We start from the raw sequence: 24373 nt of genomic DNA on the forward strand, positions 1-24373 counted from the left end.
AGAATATAAAAACTAGGGCAGTCACCTTGCTAGGTCTTATGAAGATTGAGATGTGTTCAAGAGCTGGAAGGCTCTAGTGAGGCTCCAAGTTGCTCATATCTAGAGTCATATACTCTGGTGTCATCTTGTAAACGGGACCCACATACTTGCTGGAGTATATGTGTGTGCTACCACCATGACCAGTTTTCTATGTATTTCCAAGTTGAATTGATGAGAAATTTCATCTGTGTGAATCAGCTAATCACTACTGTCTCTGGTTGGGCAGAGTCTTGTGTCAGCCCATGCTAAAGGCCACTAAAAAGAATGCTAATGTGCTGCCCTTTGGTCTCTAACACAATCAGTGGTTGCCTTTGTGCAAAGTCAGCCTTAGCACCACTTGCCTAGAGCAGGGGCTCAGGCAGCTTTAGCTGGAGGGGAAGCTAGGAGAGGTGGTCTCATGAGTGACATATCCAGGATAGTTCACCTCCTGAGGCCATGCATACTCCTCTGCTTTCCTGTGTATTCATTTCCAAGGCTACTACACCTAATGCGATCTAACTATGAAGCTTATAACTGCAAATCGCACTCACCTGAACATGGGAAACAGAGTGAGTCATGGTAAGTAGCACACAGAGGGGCTCTGCTATGGAGCCCCATGTGATCATCAGGTCCACAGTCTTTTGGTGGTTTGCTGAAGGTAAAGGATCTCAATATGGGATGAGTGTGCAGTATGGTCTCAGTGTAGAAATACATCTCTTGTCTCCTACATAGTGAGTGCATTGATACCTGGCATATGGATTAGTGGCTATTTAGGTGGTTCCTGCAAATGTGCAGCAAATTGTTTTGGTCAAACACAACCTTTCTCAGCCAAAGCAAGAAAGCACTGTAGTTTTGAGGCAAAGAAAGGTGAATTTTAATGCAGATTCTCTGGTAGAATAGTGCTTCACTTTGGAACATGCAGTTAGGAATTCAGATGGGTCAATGCATGTTTGCTTCTTCACTTCCACGTAGTCTTGGCTGACTTTCTAGAAAGACATGCTGCCATAGACAGCCCAGCTGCACACCATTGGCTCTCTTTTTAAACAAAATCAACCAACCCAGCATTCAAGCTTTGCAATAGCAAATTTTCTGTTAGTTGTGATTTTAGAGAAGTTGGAGAATGTGATCATATATGTAGGTTTGAATTCATGGAAGAATTTCAAGCTTTGTTTTAGGCAAAACCACCTTATGTGTCATAAACAGCCCATCCTGGCCTCTTAGCATGATAGGATGTTCTGTGGGGTTGACAGGTAGATTGGTATCAAGTGCCAGCAAACACAGGGTGGTACCAGGAATATTGACTGAGTCAGCAAGAGTCAGCGGTGCAGGCTAGGAGGTCCAAGGCCTTTAGACCATCACCTATCCAGCTTGGCTGCTGTCAGTGTCCAAACAGCCTGATTTACAGGCCCAAGGGTGGCATCAGTACTTCTGGGAAGCAGTGATTCTGGTTGGTTCTCTCGGTTAAGTATGTGCCTGGTAGAGCCGTATAACATTGTTGAAGGTGAACACATTTGAGAATCAGACCTTGGATTGAATTTTGATTTTGCCACTTACTACATGTTTGATGTTAGGTTTATTTTCCTTAAATCTCTGTGAGGCTCAATATTCTTATCTGTGAATCAATATAATAACACCTACTTCCCAGAGTTTTTTGCATGTATTACAAGAGATGATATATGAAAAGGTTTAGAAAAATACGACACCTTATTAGCTCTCAATAAACTGGCTCTTTTTAAAAATCAGAGTAGAAGTGAATTTGCCTCTTTTATTGAACAAAACCAGGGACACCTGGGTGGCTCAGTCAGTTAAGTGTCCAACTCTTGATTTCAGCTCAGGTCATGATTACACAGTTCATGAGATCAAGCCCCGCATGAGATTCTGCACTGACAGTGTGAAGCCTGCCTGGGATTCTTTCTTTCCCCCTCTCTCTGCCCCTCCCCCCACTCTCTCTTTCCCTCTCAAATAAATACATTATTTATATATAAACAAACAAATAAGCAAAAACTAGTAGACTTACCATGACACACACTTTTCCTCTAACCTGCTGCTTCATTCCTTGTTCCTTTTTATTAAGCAGAAAAAAAAAATTTTTTTTTGGAAGCCTGAATCCTGCCTGGTGTATTTCACATTTCCTTTTGGGTTCTTGTAATTCAGTTATTGCTGGCAGCACCTTGCTAGCCTCAGGAGTGTATCTTCCTCTCCTCCATCCCTGACTTAAATTACCTACCCAAGAATGGATACACTCATAATTCAGGTTTGAAGTTTGACTTATACATGGCCTGAAAGGACATATTTCCCAAGAGAATAACAATCCTGTATCTTGATTCTCTTAGAACAGCTGAAGCAGATGGCATTTTTAAGCACTACTAAATATTAGGAGACAACACATAGGAATAGTTGACGTACTTCAGATTTATGATCCTGCCCTAAATAGTTTGTACTCAAGATTTTCAGGTCCATCTTGTGATCCTTCCTGATAATTTTAATGTACATTTGAGCTGTGTGTGTGTGTGTGTGTGTGTGTGTGTGTAGGGGGCACAGGTACAGGGTCTAGGGAATAATAAGGAGGGAGAGGATTGGCACAATCTTGCAGGCATGAGTTCCCCATGCCCAGATCCTTGTTTCTCTTCACTTGGAAATACCAATTCATTACCTTCCTCCACAGCCACCTTATCACCTTTTTGCCATTTTCCTGAGGGTTCAGTCTTCCAGTTTAAGAGCCAGTTCATCACATCCCCAACTAATTAAAGCCAACAGTGACTTAGCCTATAGGTGAACTCCCACCTCTTTCACATAGGAAGAAGCCTTTATAAGATCTGTCCAGATATTGGTCATGGCATCCTCATAATGACAATACCCACACACAGCAACTGATGTCTCTCCCATGATCTCCCATCAGCTGACAAAGGGTGATACGGGGGAAACCAAATGTGGAGTCCAGTCAGAGGACAGGCTGGCAGAGGTTATGGTAGAAGGTCAAGAGCTTTCCTGTGGGAAAGTTGAGGTCTAAGGACAGCCTGGACTGGTGGCTTGACAGACACCCTAACAGAGCAGGTTGGGACATTTGTAGTCTGATGTGCATGGAGGTATGTAGGGGCTAAAAATTGTCACCCCCAAGTTAGAGGCCAGCTGCAGGGGAGCCAGACCATGCCTGGGCTCCACTTGATGATGGGGAAAGGGCTTCTATAGGATCAACAAGACTGGCTCTTAGAGGCACAGGCCTTGGCAGGGCTGACCTTGAACCTTGACCTTTTCTGTCTTTTCCCAGCTCTTCCTTAGATCCAGGAGAATCCCCCAGATGCCTGTTAAAATTTTGTTTTCTGGGACTCAACCCTAGTTATTCTGATTCAATAGACTGGGCTGGAGCCCAATTACCTGCAATTTTAATAGCCACACTGACTGATTATGAAGCAGGGGTCTATGGACCCCACTTGACAAATGTTACCTTCGATTCCTGTATAAAACCGAGAACTTGATATTATTTATCCTTTATCTGGAGTGGTATTAAAACAATATGTTCTGAAGAAAGTCCTCATGTAATTAAGAACTGTTGGTTAAGCTTGAACTTGTTGCTGATTTTCTGATTATATCATGGGCATTAGCCAGGAGACAAAACTAATGTAAGGAAAAACTGTGATTTAACTTCACCAGATGCATGTATGTAGAGGTGTATAGTCCACAGCTCTATGTTTATCTGTGTGCACACACAGAGTTTGTTTATCTTTATTCTAAGTAACAGGCTTGCCATTTAGGAATTAAAAGCCATTCCTGTAATTTGATACTGGCTACAGCTGTTCCTGACTTTGGACAACCAGAAACGCTAATGTTCCTTTGTGATGAGACTGTTGCACTAGGATGTTTCCTCCCACCAAACCCTAAAAGTGTTTGCAATGTTTCTAATGAGGATGTGAATGGCAAATGGTTCCAAGGTATTCAGATAATGTCTCCACGGGGACTCAAAGTTTAACCATTTCTTCTCTATGCATGAAGCAGAAAAGTTTAAAGGAGGCTCAGCTACTCTCTTCAAGTACATGGTGAGCAGCATCTGGTTTCCTTCCTTGTTGACACCTGCTGAAGATAGTTCAGGAAGGTCAGGGCTGTTCTGATGGAAGGTTACATTGTTGCAGCAGCTAGAGATGGTGGTGCTGCTGGCTGGTGGTGCTGATCCTGTGTTAGCCTCAGGCTTTAATTCAGTACTAATAGTTTTAAGGTCTGTCATTAGGTTTAGAGATAATTTGTTGTGTAATTGGAGAAGGCCAACACCACTTACTTATTCAATGGGTCCTGATGTCTGGGATCTTATTCCCATCTGTAACTAGCCTGCTGAGTGACTCTGGACAAACACTGAATATCTTGGTCCTTCGTTTTCTCATCTGTAACTTGTCTTACCTTCAAAGCCTTCAAGAGGGTCAAATCAAAATGGGTGGGGGACTTTGGTGGGAAACATACACTTGATCCAAATCCAAACAGTACTATTATTTTAAGCTGTGATTTTAATACAATGTTATAGTTGAAAAGGGTGTCACATTCTTTATTTTTTAAATTTTTAAAAAATTTTTTTATGTTTTTAATATAATTTATTGTCAGATTGGCTTACATACAACCCCCAGTGCTCCTCCCAGCAAGTGCCTTCCTCAATGCCCATCACCCGTTTTCCCTCTGTCCCCGCCCACCCTCAAGTTTGTTCTTTGCATTTAAAAGTCTCTTGTGGTTTGCCTCCCTTCCTCTCTGTTTGTAACTACTTTTCCCCCTCCCTTCCCTCATGGTCTTCTGTTAAGTTTCTCAAGATCCACGTATGAGTGAAAACATATGATATCTGTCTTTCTGAGACTGACTTATTTCACTCAGCATAATACCTTCCAGTTCCATCCATGTTGCTGCAAATGGCATGATTTCATTCTTTCTTATTGCCAAATAGTATTACATTGTATATATAAACCATTCATCAGTTGATGGACATTTGGGTTCTTTCCATAATTTGGCTATTGTTGAAAGTGCTGTGATAAACACTGGGGTACAAGTGCCCTTATGCATCAGCACTCCTGTATCCCTTGGGTAAATTCCTAGTAGTGCTATTGCTGCGTTGTAGGGTAGTTCTATTTTTAAATTTTTGAGGAACCCCACACTGTTTTCCAGAGCAGCTACACCAGTTTGCATCCCACCAACAGTGCAAGAGGATTCCCGTTTCTCCACATCCTCATGAGTGTCTGTAGTTTCCTGATTTGTTCATTTTAGCCACTCTGGCAGACATGAGGTCGTATCTCAGTGGTATTTTGATTTGTATTTCCCTGATGAGGATTGACATCGAGCATCTTTTCATGTGTCTGTTGGCCATCTGGATGTCTTCTTTGGATAAGTGTCTATTCATGTCTTCTGCCCATTTCTTCACTGGATTATTTGTTTTTTGGGTGTTGAGTTTCGTAAGTTCTTCATAGATTTTGGATACTAACCCTTTATCTGATATGTCATTTGCAAATATCTTTTCCCATTCCGCTGGTTGTCTTTTAGTTCTGTTGATGGTTTCCTTTGCAGTGCAGAAGCTTTTAATCTTGATGAGGTCCCATAGTTCATTTTTGCTTTTAGTTCCCTTGCCTTTGTAGATGTGTCGAGTAAGAAATTGCTGTGGCTGAGGTCAAAGAAGTTGTTTCCTGCTTTCTTCTCAGGATTTTGATGGTTTTCTGTCTCACATTTAGGTCTTTCATCCATTTTGAGTTTATTTTTGTGTATGGTATAAGAAAGTGGTCTAGTTTCATTCTTCTGCACATTGCTGTCCAGTTCTCCTGGCACCATTTGCTAAAGAGACTATCTTTTTTCCATTGGATGTTCTTTCCTGCTTTGTCAAAGATTAGTTGGCCGTGCATTTGTGGGTCCAATTCTGTGTCTGTTTTTGTGCCAGTACCATACTGTCTTGATGATTACAGCTTTGTACTATAGCTTGAAGTCTGGGATTGTGATGCCTCCTGCTTTGGTTTTCTTCTTCAATATTACTTTGGCTATTGGGGGCCTTTAGTGGTTTCATACAAGTTTTAGGATTGTTTGTTCTAGTTTTGAGAAGAATGCTGGTGCAATTTTGATTGGGATTGCATTGAATGTGTAGATTGCTTTGGGTAGTATTGACATTTTAACAATATTTATTCTTCCAATCCAGGAGCATGGAATGTTTTTCCATTTCTTTGTGTCTTCTTCAATTTCCTCCATAAGCTTTCTATAATTTTCAGCATACAGATGTTTTGAATCTTTGGTTAGGTTTATTCCTAGGTATTTTATGGTTCTTGGTGCAATTGTAAATGGGATAAGTTACTTTAATTCTCTTTCTGTTGCATAAAAATGCATTTGATTTCTGTAAATTGATATTGTACCCTGAACTTTGCTGAATTCATGTATCAGTTCTAGCAGTCTTTTGGGTTTTTCCATGTGTAATATCATGTCATCTGCAAAAAGTGAAAATTTGACTTCTTCTTTGCCAATTTTGATGCCTTTGATTTCATTTTGTTGTCTGGTTGCTGATGCTAGGATTTCCAACACTATGTTAGACAACAATGATAAGAGTGGACATCCCTGTTGTGTTCCTGATCTCAGGGGCAAGTCTCTGTTTTTCCCCATTGAGGATGATAATAGCTGTGGGCTTTTCATTTATGGCTTTTATGAACTTTAAGTATGTTCCTTCTATCCCTACTTTCTTGAGGGTTTTTATGAAGAAAGGATGCTGTATTTTGTCAAATGCTTTTTCTGCATCTATTGACAGGATCATATGGTTCTTATCCTTTCTTTTATTAATGTGATGTATCATATTGATTGATTTGCGAATATTGAACCAGCCCTGCAGTGCAGGGCTGATCATGGTGAATAATTCTTTTTATATGCTGTTGAATTCAATTTGCTAGTGTCTTGTTGAGAATTTTTGCATCCATGTTAATCAGGGCTATTAGCCTGTAATTCTCCTTTTTTTTTTTTTTTTTTTGTGGAGTCTCTGTCTGGTTTGGGAATCAAGGTAATGCTGGCTTCATAGAATGAGTCCAGAAGTTTTCCTTCCCTTTCTATTTTTTGGAATAGCTTGAGAAGGATAGGTATTAACTCTGCTTTAAATGTCTGGTAGAATTCTCCAGGGGAGCCATCTGGTCCAGGACTCTTATTTCTTGGGAGATTTTTTGATAACTAATTCAATTTCTTCACTAGTTATGGGTCTGTTCAAATATTCTATTTCTTCCCATTTGAGTTTTGGTAGTATGTGGGTGTCTAGGAATTTGTCCATTTCTTCCAGGTTGTCCAGTTTGTTGGCATATAATTTTTCATAGTATTCTCTGATAATTGCTTGTATATCTGAGGTATTGTTTGTGATTAATCCATTTTCATTTGTAATTTTACCTATTTGGGTCCTCTCTCTTTTCTTCTTGAATAGTCTGGCTAGGGGTTTATCAATTTTGTTTATTTTTTCAAAAAATCAACTCTTCATTTCACTGATCTGTTATACTGTATTTTTGGATTCTATATTGTTTACTTCTGTTCTGATCTTTATTATTTCTCTTCTTCTGCTGGGTTTGGGGTTTCTTTGTTTGTTCTGCTTCTAGTTCCTTTAGATGTGCTGTTAGATTTTGTATTTGGGATTTTTCTTGTTTCTTGAGATAGGCCTGGATTGCAATGTATTTTCCTCTCAGGACTGCCTTTGCTGCATCCCAAAGGGTTTGGATTATTGTTTTTTCCTTTTCATTTGTTTCAATGTACTTTTAAATTTCTTCTTTAATTGCCTGGTTGACCCATTCATTCTTTAGTAGGATTTTCTTTAACCTCCATGCATTTAGAGGTTTTCCAAACTTTTTCCTGTGATTGATTTCAATTTTCATGTCATTGTGATCTGAAAGTGTGCATGGTATGATCTCAGTTGTTTCATTTTTATTGAGAGCTGTTTTGTGACCCAGTATGTGATCTATCTTGGAGAATGTCCCATGTGCACTCAAGAAGAATGTGTATTCTGCTGCTTTAGGATGAAAAGTTCTAAATATATCTGTCTAGTCCATCTGGTCCAGTGTATCATTCAGGGCCATTGTTTCTTTATTGATTTTCTGTCTAGATAATCTGTCCTTTGCTATAAGTGGAGTATTAAAGTGCCCTGTAATTATCACATTCTTGCCAATAAGATTGCTTATGCTTGTGATTGTTTAATATATTTGGGTGTTCCAAATTCAATGCATAGACATTTATAGTTGTTAGCTCTTCCTGATGGATAGACCCTGTAATTACAATATAATGCCCTTCTTCATCTCTTGTTACAGCCTTTAGTTTAAAATCTAATTTGTCTGATATAAGTATGTCTACTCCAGCTTTCTTTTGACCCCCAGTAGCATGATAGATGGTTCTCCATCCCCTCACTTCCAATCCAAAGGTCTAAAATGGGTCTCTTGTAGACAGAAAATAGATGGGTCTTGTTTTTTTTTTTTTTTTTTTTAATCCATTCTGATACCCTATGTCTTTTGATTGGAGCATTTAGTCCATTTACATTCAGTGTTATTATTGAAAGATATGGGTTTAGAGTCATTGTGTTATCTGTAGATTTCATGCTTGTGATGTCTCTGGTCCTTTTTGGTCCTTGCAACATTTCACTCACAGAATCCCCCTTAGGATCTCTTGTAGGGCTGGTTTAGTGGTGATGAATTCCTTCAGTTTTTGTTCTTTGGGAAAACCTTTATCTCTCCTTCTATTCTGAATGAAAAGCTTGCTGGATAAAGGATTCTTGCATATTTTTCCTGTTCATCACATTGAAAATTTCCTGCCACTCCTTTCTGGCCTGCCAAGTTTCAGTAGATAGGTCTGCTACTACTCTTATGTGTCTACCCTTGTAGGTTAAGGCCCATTTATCCCTAGCTGCTTTCAGAATTCTCTCTTTATCTTTGTATTTTGCCAGTTTCACTATGATATGTTGTGCAGAAGATCAATTCAATTATATCTGAAGGGACTTCTCTGTGCCTCCTGGATTTCAATGTCTGTTTCCTTACCCAGATTGGAGAAGTTCTCAGCTATGATTTGTTCAAGCACACCTTCAGCCTCTTTCTCTCTTCTTCTTCTGTAACTCCTATGATATGGATATTGTTCCATTTCATTGAATCACTTAGTTCTCTAATTCTCCCCTTGTGATCCAGAATTTCTTATCTCTGTTTCTCAACTTCATCTTTTTCCATAATTTTATATTCTGTTTCACCTATTCTACCCTCTGCCTCTTCAATTCTCATTGTCACTGCCTCTAGTTTATTTTTCATCTCATTTACAGCATTTTTTAATTCATTATGACTATTTTTTAGTTCCTTGATCTCTGCACCAATAGATTCTCTGCTGTCTTCTATGCTTTTTTCAAGCCCAGTGATTAATCTTATGACTATTATTCTAAATTCCTGTTCAGTTGTATTGTCTATATCTGTTTTGAGCAATTCTTTGGCTGTCATTTCTTTATGGAATTTCTTTTGAGATTTCTTCCGTTTTGTCATTTTGGCTAGTTTTCTGTCCCTTATGTGTTTAAAAGCTTGTTATGTGCCCTGCACCTGCGAGCTCTACTATATTAAAGAGGGGTCATATACTGTCCAGGGCCTGGCCCTTCAGGATGTTTTTTTTGGAGAGTGTTACTTGCTCTCTGTTGTTGTGACTTTGGTTACTTTATCTCCCTACTCTAGTGATGTTTTGGACTCCCCACCAGGTGTGCTTTGATTTGTTCATTGAAGTAGCCCTGGAAAGGAAAACAAACAGACAAGCAAACAAACAAAAAACAAACAGAAAAAAAAAACAGGCAGACACATAAACAAAAAAACAAAAAACAAAAAACCAGAAACACCAGCTGCAAGTAAACAACAGAGTGGAGCCAGTGCTGATAGAAGAGGCCTTATCCCACACAAAGAGAGAATTTCCAGGGGGTGGGGAAAAAGAAGAAATAAAAATTGACCAGGCAGAGAAACTACACGGCTAATCCAGAGAGAGAGAAAGGAAAATAAAGAAGGAGGTGGGGAAAAAGAAAAGAAAATAAAATTGACCAAAGAAACTATACAGCTTACTCCAGAGAGACAGTAAGGAAAATAAAGAAGGAGGTATAGAACATGTATCAAGAATGGATTAAATGTGTATGCTTAAACAAACCAACAACCAGAGTAACCAGACTAGAGGAGGGAAGAGCTAAGAAGGAGAAAAGGAAGGAGGAATATATCTATATAATAAGAATTGTCTGAGAATTAAACAGGCAATGCAACAGCACAGGTCTGGAGGAGGGGCTGTCTGGTTGTTGGTGTCAATCCTGCTCCAGTAGATACACAAGTACCAGGCGCAGAGGAGTGTAGTTTGGTGTAGGTGGGTTCCACCTCCACTGTGAGCGGCTGTCTATTCTCTGAAGCTGCCCTACTAATGGCCATCAGGTTGTCCTGGTGGGTCCCTGGAAGCAACTCTGCTTCTTTTTCTCCCAGACTCTTAGGGTTCAAAGTCCTTTGGCCTCAACATGGCTTTGTTTGAGAGATGAGGGAACTTTGGATTCCCCTACCTCTCTGCCATGTCGGCCCCTCCCTCCCACCCCTCCCTTCTGAGGAACTGCAGCTTTGACCCACTCAGATCCTCTGGGGGAGGGTCTCACTGAGCAATGGCCAAGTGTCAGCCTGACCCCAGGAATGTTTGTGAGACCCTGCTGCTGCTAGTGCCCAGAGACTGCAGCTGGGTGCCAGCCCACCCCAGAAAAAGTTCACCTGATCATGTAGCAGCAGTATTTCAGGGTTTATGGAAAATCATAACATACATCTAGTGCCAGTCTTCCCCCAATCCATCCTTGTTCCATCACCAGTGAATGTAGTCGTTCTCTGGGGCTTTTGCCTGTGGGGTAGCCACACAGCCTCTACCAAATGTCCTCCCTGCAGGGGAATCGCCTTTCCCCATGTGGCCCATGGACCCTTTGGACCTCGCTCTCCACTGCTGGGGATTTGCCCTTCCCACCAGAGCACCGCCAGGTATCGAGCTGCAGAGTTTCAGATTCTGTGCTCCCTCTGTTTGTAGAGTCTTAATGGAATTTAAACCCTCTCTTTTCTCCTTTATCCCTTATATATATATATATATTTCAGTCCCTGTGGCTGTTTCCACTTTTCTACTTTCTTTCCAGGTGCTTTTGGTGGAGTGCTTTTTCCATACTAACTCCCCTCCATCTCTGTCCTCTCTCCACAAGCAAATACAACTCCCTGCCCTCGCAGCTTCTCTGTCACCCCTGGTACACACCTCACACTGTGTATTTGCTGAATTCTGTGGTTCAGGTTTTGCAGATTGTTGTGTTAATCCTCAGGTCAGTTTTCTAGGTGTGCAGGATGGTTCAGTGTTGATCTGGCTGCATTTCAGGGATGATAGACGCCACAAAAACTTCCATGCTGTTCCATCATCTTGGTCCCTCCCCCTGTGTCACATTCTTTATATTGATGCCCAACTTCCAGAAAATCAGTTAAAAATCCATACTATTTTTATAAAGTTAAAAAAATAAAACCCAGCAGCATTTGGAGTTTTCTCTATTTTTCTTGACAGTGATTTCTTTCTTAGTTTTCAAAATTATGTGATGACCAGGATCTTCCATGTATGGAAGTTAATGTATGCATGACCCCTTTATCCATACTGCCGATACTCAATCAGTATCATGTTGCAGAATCATAGATCTGGCAAGAATAGTGGTTCCAATGGTGACAGCAGAATTTAGGAACTGGCTGTGGAGCTGCCAGTGTTGTCATTGGTCATCTGAGGTGTCCAATACCAGGGGATATTTACAGCAGGAGCCATAAAGCCATGAATCAGCTAGGTGAGAGGTGGTTCTGCATATACCCCCTAGACAGCTGAGAAAGCATGCAATTCAACATATACTAAGCATAAATCAGTGAGCTGGATGTCAGGACATCTGTCCCATCACTAGGAAGCGACTGTCTCAAGAATAGGTGATTTAATGTATTTGTTGCTATCTGCATTGTTGAATTGTGTTAATATTAGGATCATCTAGGGAAAAATAATTAAAATGCTTCTGGTAGATTAGGATTGATGGAGGCAAAGGGAATTTGCCACCAGCATACCAAGCGAGTTGATTTTTTTTGTTCTAAAAACAAGGCTTACTCATGTTGGTGACTTGACCCATCTCAAGAATTGCTAGCATACTGAATATGAAGTGGCCTAAGAAAGTTTAAAATGTGAGATGAATATAAGGTATTATTTTGATATTTCTTTTTTTTTTACATATTTAAGAAAAATGTTTGTTTTTGAAAGAGAGAGCATAAGTGGGGAAGGTGGGCAGAGAGAGAGGGATACACAGAATCATAAGCAGTCTCCAGGCTCTGAGCTGTCAGCACACCTTGACAACTGAACTGTGAGATCATGACCTGAGCCAAAATCAGAAGCTTAACTGACTGAGCCACCCAGGCACCCCTATTTTGATATTTCTGAGAGTTGTAGGCCTCTTTGAGTTCATTCTTTTTTAAAAAAGTTGTTTATTGAGATATAACATGCATCTCATAAGCAGCATACATCTTGTGTGTGAGTTCATTAATTTGTTCTTAAAGCTTATTTATTTATTTTGAGAGAGAGAGCATAAGCAGGGGAGGGGCAGAGAGAGAGGGAGAGAGAGAGAATCTCAAGCAGGCACTGCACTGTCAGCGTGGAGCCCAGTGTGGGGCTTGAACTCATGAACCGTGAGATCATGACCTGAGCTGAAACCAAGAATATGACACTTAACTGACTGAGATACCCAGGCCCCCCTGAGCTCATTAATTTCAAAAATCTTACTAAAAATTTAAAATTCTTTAAGAAGTCTCCTGTGCCTTATGTGCTTGATGGGGAAGGTGTTGTTGCAATGGGTTATGTGTTAAGATTGGATTCAAATAAGAACTAGAGCTGATATGAAGTATTATTGGGACAGGGACCAGCTCCATGCATACATCTGTCCAATCAGGAGTCTGTATGTGTATTTCAATGTATTTACATGTGTGAGCATATGGATATTAGAAGACCAAAATATAGGAGTTATATATTAGTGATGTATGTATGTGTGTGTTTGTGTGTGTGTGTGTGTGTGTGTGTGTGTCTGTGTCTGTGTAATAAGGCTCTTCTGGCTACAAGGAGCAGAGCCCCAATGAAGAAGAAAAAGGATAAGACTACATTTGGAATGGAAATCCCCCCAGGGTGATCAAAAGGTCAGTTTCCTTCCCACTGTAGGACATCTTTGCCTTTCTCTACATGACTGCTTTGTCCCACCCTTGGTCACTAGGTCCTCTATTTCTTACTCATAGTTTTTTCTGCCTCATAGCTATGTGGCTTGTACTTGGCCTCAGTGTGCCTTGGCCCCACCTCTACATTAAGGCATCCTTTTAGCTTTTGCTTCTCCTAATGATCAAGCAGACTTTTCTATGTTTCTTAGTTCAAATTTCAGAGATAAGAAATGTTTTGTATAGGTTGCTGGCAAGCCTTCTATTTGGTTGTCTGGTTCAGGATTTCGTCTCTGGCCCCATAAACTTTGGCCAGGGGGTGGGTGCGAAGGCACTAGTGGGGTAAGCATGGCTACCTATGTCTTTGCCTTGAGCAGAGACTACAGAATGCCTAGGAATTGACAGCTTTATGGTGTAGTAGGAGACTGTGGAGAAGTACCTTAGTGGTTCTTGTGGATAATGGGACTCTGACTGAAGAAGAAAAGGATAGAGAAAAGGGAAAGCACTCCTGTGAAGGGGATTAAATTTCTCCCACTCATTCTGTAGAAAGAGGACTTGTTCAATGATGAAAAATCATGAACCAAGATAAACAGCTAAACAGATCACTTATGGAGGTATGGCTCATAGAGTTATCAGAAGGTGCTAGCTACAGCAGAGAGGAACCTGTTATGAGAGGTGAGTTAGCCTTGGTAGATGTCACTTCTAAAAGAAAGCCCTGACTCACGGAACAGTATGCTCCTGCCTGTTTCAGATATGAGTGAGGGGAATGGCTTTTCAAGGCTGATGTATCCTAGGAATTCCCATATGTCTTTGCAGCATAATCTTCCATGTTAGAAATATGTGTAATGTCACATTTTCTACTAATTGTTTTAGTATACCTTTGTGAAATGAAGCCTTGTCCAGTATTTTAGCAGTACCCAGGGGAAAAGGAAAAGAGGGTAAGCTGGAGAGAGGGTGTTCCTCCTGGCATCATTCCAGGAGACTGACCACCTGGAAGAATTCACAAAGTTAATGTGGAGGGATGTGCTTCTTTATTATTTTTCTAAGGAAGAAATCCAGCTTTGACATTGAGGAAATGCAAAAGACTAGAGACAATTAACTAGAAGCTGTGGAGAGTGAGAGATACCTTGAATATCTGCTTTGCTTTAGGCAGAGAAGTACCTCAGGAGCCTTTGGTCCATGAAATACCATTTGTGTGTCAGAAAGAGGAAGCCCCTCCTGTCCTGTTACAGAGCTTTGGATGACAGGGGACTGAACTGAGCAGTCTTAGCTCCAGCTCACAAACCCTCCAGCTCCTTGTTTCCAGGCATGGGGCCCTAGTGCCCTCTTTTTCCATCTCTGCTTCCCTCCATTCTCGCTCTGAAGAAATAGCCAGATTAACACCTTGGTTTCCAAATTTATCTATGCTAGAAGCAGCTCTGGGTACCACATGACTGTCTCCTTGGAGGCATGTGTCAGGAGGATTACCCACCTCAGTGTCCTTCAGTTGCCCAGAGCTCTGGAGGATTCTATTCTCAGTAGCATGAAGGATGTCAGGAGACAGGGAGGAAAGAAATGGTCAGTCTTTACCACCTGCATTAGCAAGTGCTTTTAAATATATGAAGCCATGTGGGGGTGCTGTTGTTATAAGAGATGAATGTTCCTTTACTGAGCCTGTCTGCTGAAAGTCTGCAGTGGGACTGGGTGCTCACAAGCAATCAGACAACCATATAAATGATGGCTCCTGCAAGCCAGTGGATGTGGATAGCAGAGTCGGCCTGTCATTTTGAAGCCAGTGGGCAAGCCTGTGTTTTTCTATGCAAACCTCAGGAAATTCAGTGGGAAAGCCTTCTTATGCTAGCTCTACAGCTGGACCTTTGTTAAGGGAGAGTAAGGATGGGCTACTTGGCAAGCATTTTCCTTAGTAATCGTGAGGATGGTTGTTAGAGTTCATTAAATATGAGCTGAGGAAGCTGGCTTAGTGAGGAAGCCCTGTGATTTTAAATGTGGGCCAAGGAGAATCTAGCAACAGGGCAAAGAGAATTTGAAATCTAGACTCTGAAGGGAGCAAGGACTCTTCCAACAGTGAGCAATAACCTATGACTAGCAATATTCTTCAATTTTCAAAAAAAATCTGTGTAATCTATACCAAAGTTTTATCCACATCTCTTCTTTTTCCTACTTCATACCATATTTGTTCAAACCCTCTTTCATAGACCAGCCATACCCACATAACTTTTGCCTGGTTCAGTGACCAAATTCAGCATAAAGTATCTTGCAAAGGGGTCTCTTTGCAAGGGCCAACATGTGTAATGGTCTATTTGTTCACAATCACTTTTTAAAAAAATTTTTTTAACATTTATTTATTTTTGAGACAGAGAGAGACAGAGCATGAACGGGGGAGGGGCAGAGAGAGAGGGAGACACAGAATCGGAAATAGGCTCCAAGCTCTGAGCCATCAGCTCAGAGCCCGACGTGGGGCTTGAACTCACGGACCGCGAGATCATGACCTGAGCTGAAGTCAGATGCTTAACTGACTGAGCCACCCAGGCGCCCCCACAATCACTTTTGAAAGAGTTGAGTGGTTGACTCATTCAGGCCACTCCAGAGAGTCACCTAATTAACGTTTCTAAGATCGTGCTATCCTTATGTCCCTCCTTGCTCCAGAACCTACCATGGTCCACTCAGGACTATGCATAAACTCCACAATCTTCTGCCAGTTTCTTAATGCCTCCTATGATCTACCCATCCCATGCTTCTCCAATCCCTTTCCCCACTTCTCCCCCAAGTGGCAGTGTTCATTTTAGTCATGTCCTCTCCACAGCTGTTCTTTGCATGGGATTATTTGTCTGCCTGCATCAGCCTATCTAGTAAAGTCTCATCCAGTCTGCAAAGTTTGCCTCTAATCTTAACTTTTTGGTGAACTTCCCACCCCACCTTCTTTTTTCTAATATAGTTTCGCCTTATCTTGAGTTTTTATAGAGTCAGGTGCTTGAGGAGAAAGTTACTATTGTTTCTAAATTCCAAAAGTTTTGACTATTAAGGAAAATACATGAGTGATACAGAGTTTTATTTGTGTGTGTGTGTGTGTGTGTGTGTGTGTGTGTGTGTTTGATCATAAAACACAGAACAGGAGAGAATGCATGATGATGATTGAGTAGCTTTGGAGGCAAGAATCCTTTCTGGACTATTGGTGAGGTGTTTGGGGAGAGGAATTAGAGAAGAGAACACATGAGTTTAGAGCTAATACTGAACTCTGCTCAAACTTTGGGTTTGGAGGGTGGATGTAGAGGCTCTTGGATAGGTTTGGGGTCTGAGGCCAGAGGGGCCACACACACCTCACTTCCTGAGGGGACTTTGGGAAGAAGAAGTTCAGCAAAGTGCCCTGCCCCAACATGTTGGCTTTGGAAGCATAGAAATGGCAGCACAGTAATATTAGGCAGAAAGGAGGCCTTGCCAAATATTCCCCCTCCCTTTCCATACAAGTTCTCCTTTGACTCCTGTAAGGCATGGAGAAGACCTGAAGTTTCTTAGGTAATGAATACTTTAGAGCCTGATGGGGTTGACAGGGATTCATACTGGGATGGTTTAGGGAGCCCAAAGAGGATGCTGTTGGATGGACATTTCAAGTTTGAGCATAAATCAAGGGAGGAGTGGCCAGGTTTGAGAGGGTCAGCAGAGCCAGAGAAAGCCAAAGTGTTGGCTCAGATGGGAGAAGGACTCTTTTCTAGAGCCCTCCTGGGTGCTGCTTGTCCTGAGGGGAAAGAAGGAAGTTATTCTTGAGAAAAGTGAACATGGACCATTCAGTGATGGGTCAATTGTGATGGGTGCCATGAAGGAAGTGAATCAAGCATAGTGATGGAAGATTGCAGGTGTGATGGGATGCATTGGCACAATTAAGTTAGAGGCAAGAGGAAAAGGAGACAGTAATGCAGGAGGAAGGGTTCTAGGCAGAGATGGTAGTGTTGGAAGGCTCTGGGAATAGAGAGAACAGGTTGGATTTGAGGACCTGAAAGGAAGTTAGAGCACTTGACGGTGGCACTTGAGGAAGGCAGTGGCATGAGACAAGGTCAGGAAGGTGACCAGAGGCAAATCATTTAGGCCTTGTGACCCTAAAACTGAGTTTGGAGTTTTATTCTCAGTGCAGTGTGAAGTCTTCAAAGCAGTTTGAACAAAAGAGTGATACTATCTGATTTTTGAAAGGATTATTGTGAAAAATTATTTTGAAAGGTTATTATGGCTATTCTGTGGAACCCAGATCAGAGTTGGGGAGAAGGTTCTGGAATGGCAGCCTGGGGATAAGATCCTCCCACCAGTAGAAGAAAGCCCAACGTATTCATTCTCTTTCCCTTCTGGCTCCTTAGCTCTGAGCATCCTTTCTTACCTGGGATTTTAACATGACTGAGGTGTCCCAATTGCTTTTTAGTTCAGTTGCATACAATACATACTTATTGAACATCTGAGCAAGGCACAGTAGGGGATTAAGAAACACAAATCTCATCTCTGCCCTCAAGGAACTTTAAAATTACATTAAGAGAAATGACATTTGTTCATTAATCACAATCATCCTCTGCCATGTAGGTGTGGATTTAGAGGACGACTAAGATGTGTTTTTTGCCCTGGAGTGGTCATGTTCTGGGGAGACAAATGTTTAAAGAAAAATTTGTGTAGTGTTACATAATAGAGGTACATGCTGAGTGTTAAGGAAGGAAGGAAGTCATGTGTCAGGACAGCTCTTAGAGGAAGTGAAATTTGTGTTGGATCTTAACCAAGAGTTGGAATGGGCTGGGGGCTAAGCATTTTAGTCCTATTCAAAAGGAGGCTGCTGGATGCTATACTTAATATGAGTCAACAGTGTGAGGTAGGTGCTAAGGAAGTGAGTAGGTTGTATTAATGAAAGCTTAGTTCTGAAAATAAAGGAGGAGATGACTGGGTGGTGTTCTTCTGACTACAGAGTTGTTAGGTATAGGTGAGGGTAACCCTCTTGAAGAGGGATGTAAATGTTGAATTGGATGGATATATTAGTCTGGGACTTCTAAAAAGCAGATTCCAATATGGGATTAAATGTGTAATGATTTTATTAAGGGATATGCCTTGAGAGAATAATAGGGAGAGAGCCAGGAAAGGCTGAGAAAGCCATCAGAGTGCAATATAAGTCTTACCCAATTGCAGGAAAGAGGGAAGACAGGTTGAGTGGAAGCATTCTAGATTGTCATGTTGACTAAGGAACGATTGGCGAGGCATTTGGGGAGTCCTCTAGCCAAAGTTAGCTGTCTGAGCATGCTGAGTTTTCCAGGATTTAATATCCATAAGGGCCCCAAGTCATTGGCTGGGAGCAGCCTGGGGGCAGTGTGGCCTTAGTGCAAACATGACAGTGAATTTCTGCGGCAGCAGTTGGGGCCCTTGACTGATAAAAGTCCCTGTACCTGGGGGTCTGGGAGGCTCACATGGCAGCCTGTAGAGAATTTCTGGGGCAGTGAGAAAATTCAACCAAATATGGGAAAGGAGACTACAATATGCTGAGTCTGAAGAAGTCTCAGAGGTGACATTTATCATTCTTTTTTTTTTAAATTACTTATTTGACATTTATTTACTTATATGGCTGTATGCTGGGAATACTGATAGGAAAGAAACAGACCTTGCCTTCAAGGAGCTCATAGTCTAGAAGGGACTGCAGCCTGATGCACCATGATGACTGGATGAACTCAGAGCACAGGGAACACCTCAAGGTGCTGATGTTGGTGGTGATAGGATCATTGGATTCCTAGAAGGCTGTGAGCTGGGTTTTAAGCACAAACTGCAAGTCTTCAGGTGGAAGAAGGAAGGGATTACACTAATATTCAAAGAGGCGTGGAATGTGGAATGACATTTGATTTTCATGTGAATAATGTAATTGAATTATTTTAGCCCCAATGTGTGGGAACTATGAGAATACAGATTTGGGATTATTATAAGCAAGGACATTCTGATAAACCGACCTTTGCAAAGGTGAGATAGGGTTGCCTTGGTGCATTTCCAGTGCTGCTAATATCCAGCTGGGAAAGCTGTTAGCAGAGATGGAGTCAGGTCAGGGAAGGATGGTTGTGATTCTCCAGGTGATTGTTAAAGTCCTTCCCATCCTTGAGATTCTATTGATAGGGAAAAATCTGTTATAAGATGGCCGACAGGACTGATAGGGACATTTCAGTCCCTGACTGAAGACTCCCCTTCTGGGTTCTTTTTCCTACCCCACATTAGCCTGTGCTAATGTGGAATGTGGAAGTAACAGACTATAAATTGTTCTCTCTGCTAGGGCTCGGAGCTCAGATCCCTGGAGAGTGATCTCCTCTGAGCCCGCAGGTATGAGATAAACCTCCTGCTTTCCAAGATCTCTGAGTGCCACTTGGTTCTTCCACCAGGTGATCCAGACCAGGTTCCATAACACTGATTCAAAGTAGCACTTTTTGGAAGGCATCCATTAGAAGAACCATCTGTACCCTCCCAGCCTCAGGTTGCACACTATCCTGCAATTTCTTCCTGGCCAGGGATGAGGACAGGGGGGCCTATTTCTTAGAAGGACCAATTTCAGCATCCAATTCATTACATACAACAAAGGTTAGGAGTCTCAGGAAGTGACTTTCTCTGGCTGATCAGAGGTGAGATTTCCACCAGTACTCTTGATTGTCCTCTCCAAAGAAGGAAGCAGGCCATAAATATATATGTACAATGCAATGTAAGTTCATCAAAGGCCTCCCAAAGACACTACTTCTTGGAGAAACCCTCCCTGGAGACTTGATAAGTATCTAAGAGGAAATGGACTGCTATTTAGTGAAGAAGTTAGATTATATATATTCCTGCCAATATCCATTTTTAATAGAGTAGGATAGCAGTTGTTTAAATCTGACAATAGAACCTACAATCAAAATGATGTTTGTTCCACTTGTTTTTTTCTTGCAGGTGTGTCCTGATATTTCTTGCTCCTCCATTTCTTTGCTCTCATTCATCTTCCCCACGATGTGTTCCCCAGATGAAGCAACTCAACTTCCAGTTGTCCCTGAACTCCCTGTACTTCCACACTTCAGTCCTCCCTGGTTTGATTCCCAGCACTGTTGCATTTAAACTTTGGAAGGAATCAACTAAATGGTTTTCACACTGGGATCTCATTATAGCAAGGTGAGTTTCCCCAGAAGCCAATATAGAGATAGAGTGTAAAAGGGAGGATGTTTATTAAGGAGCACCCTTGGATCAGTACTTGTGGGAGGGTGTGGGAAATTCCTTCCCCCAGAAGGAATTTAATCTTGCTCGAGAGGACTCTTTCCAACTGAGGCAGTGCCCAAAAGTCTGAGAGCTAAATGCAGTCTGTTGCCCTCATACCCAGCAGCTGTGGCAACAAGTCCTTCCTTAAAGGGGAATCTGGGTAACAAATGGCAGTGCCCACCACAGCCTCCCTCCTGTTTCCCCACCTACTGTTGCCAAGAGAGAAGCAGCTCTCCTGTGATCTGTTTCATAATTAGGGTTCTGCACAAGAGTCTCTTTGCAAGATGGGTTCTGTGCTAAAAAAAAGTTTGGATATCACTGATTAGAGACTATAAGGCAAGCTGAGGACCAAGCACAAGCTAGCACAAACCCTCCTCTCCAGGTGGGGCATGTGTGGTATTCTTCAGGTACTCCTGGCTGCCCAAGAACAAAGGAAAGGCAGAAAACAAGTGGTTCAACTGATAGTCTCCATCAGTTTACAAATATCTCATCAATAGCCTAATCTCCAGGAACTCCCTACTATCTTCATGATAATGCTTTGCTAGAGGGAAAAACAATCTTAGCTTGACAGTTGGTAGGCATCCAGTAATCTGTAAATCATCTTTAGCGTATGGAAATCCCTTTAAGAAACTTCCTCTTGACTTTACCTCCCCCAATTCCACACTATATAAGCAGTCACTTTGCACAAGCCCAGTGCAACTCTTCCTGCCTATGGGTCCTGTCCCTGTGCTTTAATAAAATCATCTTTTTGCACCAAGACATCTTCAAGGATTCTTTCTTGGCTGTTGGCTCTGAACCCCCACAAATACCCCCAAACCCCATCAATCACTGCCCTGTCCAACCCTCTCATTTTTCAGATGAGGAAATTGAAGCCCAGCCCAGCTTCTCTGAGTCCTAACATAGTATCTTTTAAAATTTTTAACCAAATTTAGCATCTCTATATCTTTGTTTCCTTTCTGTATATCTAACACTCCCAAGGACAGACTGATCAAATGTGGCAGACACTGCTGGTCTCCTAGCAATATTCATACTCTCTTTTCTACTAACAGAACCTTGGTTTGTGCTCAGGGGCATGTGCTCAGCTAAAGAACCTCATTTCCCAACCTAGGTTGCAGCTAGTACCATCGATGTGACAAAGTTCTGGCTCATGAGAAGTAAACTGAAGGTTTCTGGGTAAGCTCTACTTCCTTAATATAAGCACCACTCCTTCTTTTCTCCTCTTTTACTTCCTCCTGTTGCTTAGAATGCAGAAATCGTGAATGGAGATAATGCGGCCATTGGGAGAGAATGAGAACAAGGTTCTCAGACTAAGAATGGCAGAGCACAAAGCTAGAGGTGCCTGGGTCCAGATAATCTATGTGGAGCTCTCCTCTATCTTCTCTGAGTTTTATGTTATATAGGGGAAATAAAAATTCCTGCCTAATTAAGGCACAACTCCTTGGAATTTGGGTTGCCAAACCCAATCCCAGGTGGATAATGCTGAGTTGAGAGAAAAGAAGATCTTGGACCTCATGTGTTCAGATTAGTATCTTCAATTGCCCTGGCCTCAGAGAATCCCAAATTCCATACCTGAGGCATCCCATGGCTTCCTGTATGAAGGCCTGGTGAAGGGAAAGGACACTGAACTGGGAATTTGGAGAAGTGGGTTTCAAGTCTATTTCTGACATTCACTATTTGTGTAATTTCAGACAAGTTGGATAATCTATTTGGGGCTCAGTTTCCCTTATTGTAAAGACAAAGAGTTTGAGTACATCTCAAAGTTTTCTTTCATAGCTTAAGTCACAGTTTCTCTCCCTTGACTGAGTGTACAGTGGGAGTGCATCTGTGTAGAGACCCACTTTAGGGCAGTAGTTACAGGTCAGGAGGTTGTGGGTGGGACAAGTGTGAGAAACAGCTTTGCTTTTAAGGTTATTTCTTGCTAAGTATAATCCGGTTGGCTAAGGATTTTCTTCATAAAAAATTCTTTGTATTTTTGTGGGTTGATTACTGGCTTAATTAATGTAATTAAACACAATTACAAAATTAGTACAAATCTATGTAATCAGGTACTAACAATATGTAATTAAGTAACTACATCTTCTAATTAGAGACTTGAATATGCAGTGCCACTTTAGAGTCCTTATTCTACTTTGTACAAAAGTTATGCCAAATCTACACACAGATCGTTTCAGACGTTTGTCTTACCCCATAGTTGAATGGATGTTTTTTATTCCTGTAAATTATTAACAACACATCCCCCCCCCTTTAGGTAGTAATAACCTTGTATTTTATTTTCAAATCAAATATTTTTTTAAAGTAACTATGACCCCAGAATCAATCTCAGATTACACAAAATAGAAGTTGTCTTAGAAAGAATGATTTGAATTCTGGAAAGGGAACCCCAGAATAGCAATACATGAATAACATTATAGTCACATTATCAGTCTTTCGAATTAGAGTTTGATGAATTTTCCAGGTTTTTTGCATGCATTTCATTTGCATCCAAATATTTGATACATTATATTTTTATCTTTTGACAAAGTAAAATGAGAGTTCCATGATGATGGAAATGCTCCAGATTTGCGAGATCCCTAGGTTTTTTCAAATGGGTTTGCAACAACTGTCCTCCAGAGAGCACCAAGAAAACTTCAACGGTAATCTCTTGCCCCTTTTCCATTCTAAAGAACAGCATGTTCTATGATTTGGGTGTAGCTGCCATCTTGGTGGAAGAGAAAACCATTTGAGATTTATTGAAGCCATATGGCTTCTAATGACCCCCTTCCTTACAACCTGAGGGCATCACCTAAAAGGTAGATGAAATGTCCTAGGCTGGGAGTTAGCATACTTAATTTTGGTGCCAATTCTATCATTGGCCAGTGATTTTTCTGTTTCCTCACCTAGGATATGTATTTAAAAAGTGGTACCGTTTGTATATTTAGTAAGGTCAAATGGACAGAGTGTATGGAAAAGGGCAAAGAAAAATATAAAGCATATCTTTGTGTTAGGTTTTATTCTCTATTATTATTTGGGTGTTTGGGAGATTTTTTTCCTTTAATTTTCTCTATCTAGGTCACTACTCCTTTTACTCATGCAGGTGTAGCTTTTGAAAACTGGTATTTGATGAAACACCTCATTTTACAGATGAAACTGAAGCCCAGAAAGGTCAAGCAGTTTGCCTAAGGTTCAAGGTTAGCTAGCAACAGGGCTATTTTTAGAATGCAAATTTCTTGACTTCCAATTGAGTGCCCTTTCTAATCACACTAGCGTGGTCCTTGAGGACCTAATGGAGTTGGGGACACCATCTACCCTTATTGATATATCTCTCAGAGGAGAGCAGCCCCTTTTTCACAATGACACTTTTTCCTGGAGGAGATCTGGATGTTGATGCTTCTCAGTAGCTCCTTTTCCTTGAGGAAAGATAGGAGGAGGCAAGCACTGCACTTGGTGAACTAAAACAAAGCTTTCTTGGATGAATTATGAAAATTTGGGATGGAGATTAAAAACATAGGGTGAATTGTCTTTGCCTTATGCAGTGTGTGGCATGGTGGTCTTGGACTTGAGATGAAATAAAGTGGGGAGGTTATTAGGGTGGAATCATTGGTGGTTGTTGGTGAGAGAGAGACATTAGTGTCAAGTAATTTTTTTACCCTATGAAGGGAGATGGTTTGGTGGCTTTGGTTAGAGCAGGCTGGGTGGTAAAGCCAGAACCATGGTCTATAAGTACTTAGGTATCATGTGCTTGCAAATATGCTTTTTTTATGTCTTCAGCTTTTAGTGGTTACCATTCGGTAACTCTTAACTGAAATGGTTGGGTTTGTTAATCTGCTTCAGGAACTTTGTCTTACAATTGGTTGAAAGAGTGCTTTTCCTTGGGATTTGATAAGGATGATAAAAGGATTTATTTTGGATGACTGAATCCACTCTGTGGGATGGATTTATAATTTCCAGAGGAATTAACTTAAGTATAACTTATAGGC

General features: G+C 41.3%; 1 long non-coding RNA gene across 1 annotated transcript in view; it reads left to right on the forward strand.

Moving 5' to 3' along the window:
* The window catches only part of LOC122237315, a 91561-nt gene extending 68517 nt beyond the window's left edge, over nucleotides 1-23044 (forward strand). The window contains exons 3-5 of the long non-coding RNA XR_006215716.1: nucleotides 20118-20333; nucleotides 21526-21590; nucleotides 22939-23044. This is a non-coding gene — a long non-coding RNA (uncharacterized LOC122237315). The remainder of the gene's footprint in view (nucleotides 1-20117; nucleotides 20334-21525; nucleotides 21591-22938) is intronic.
* The last annotated feature ends 1329 nt before the right edge of the window (nucleotides 23045-24373 follow it).

Source organism: Panthera tigris, chromosome A3 (genome assembly GCF_018350195.1).
Source record: "Panthera tigris isolate Pti1 chromosome A3, P.tigris_Pti1_mat1.1, whole genome shotgun sequence".
Lineage (NCBI taxonomy): Eukaryota > Metazoa > Chordata > Mammalia > Carnivora > Felidae > Panthera > Panthera tigris.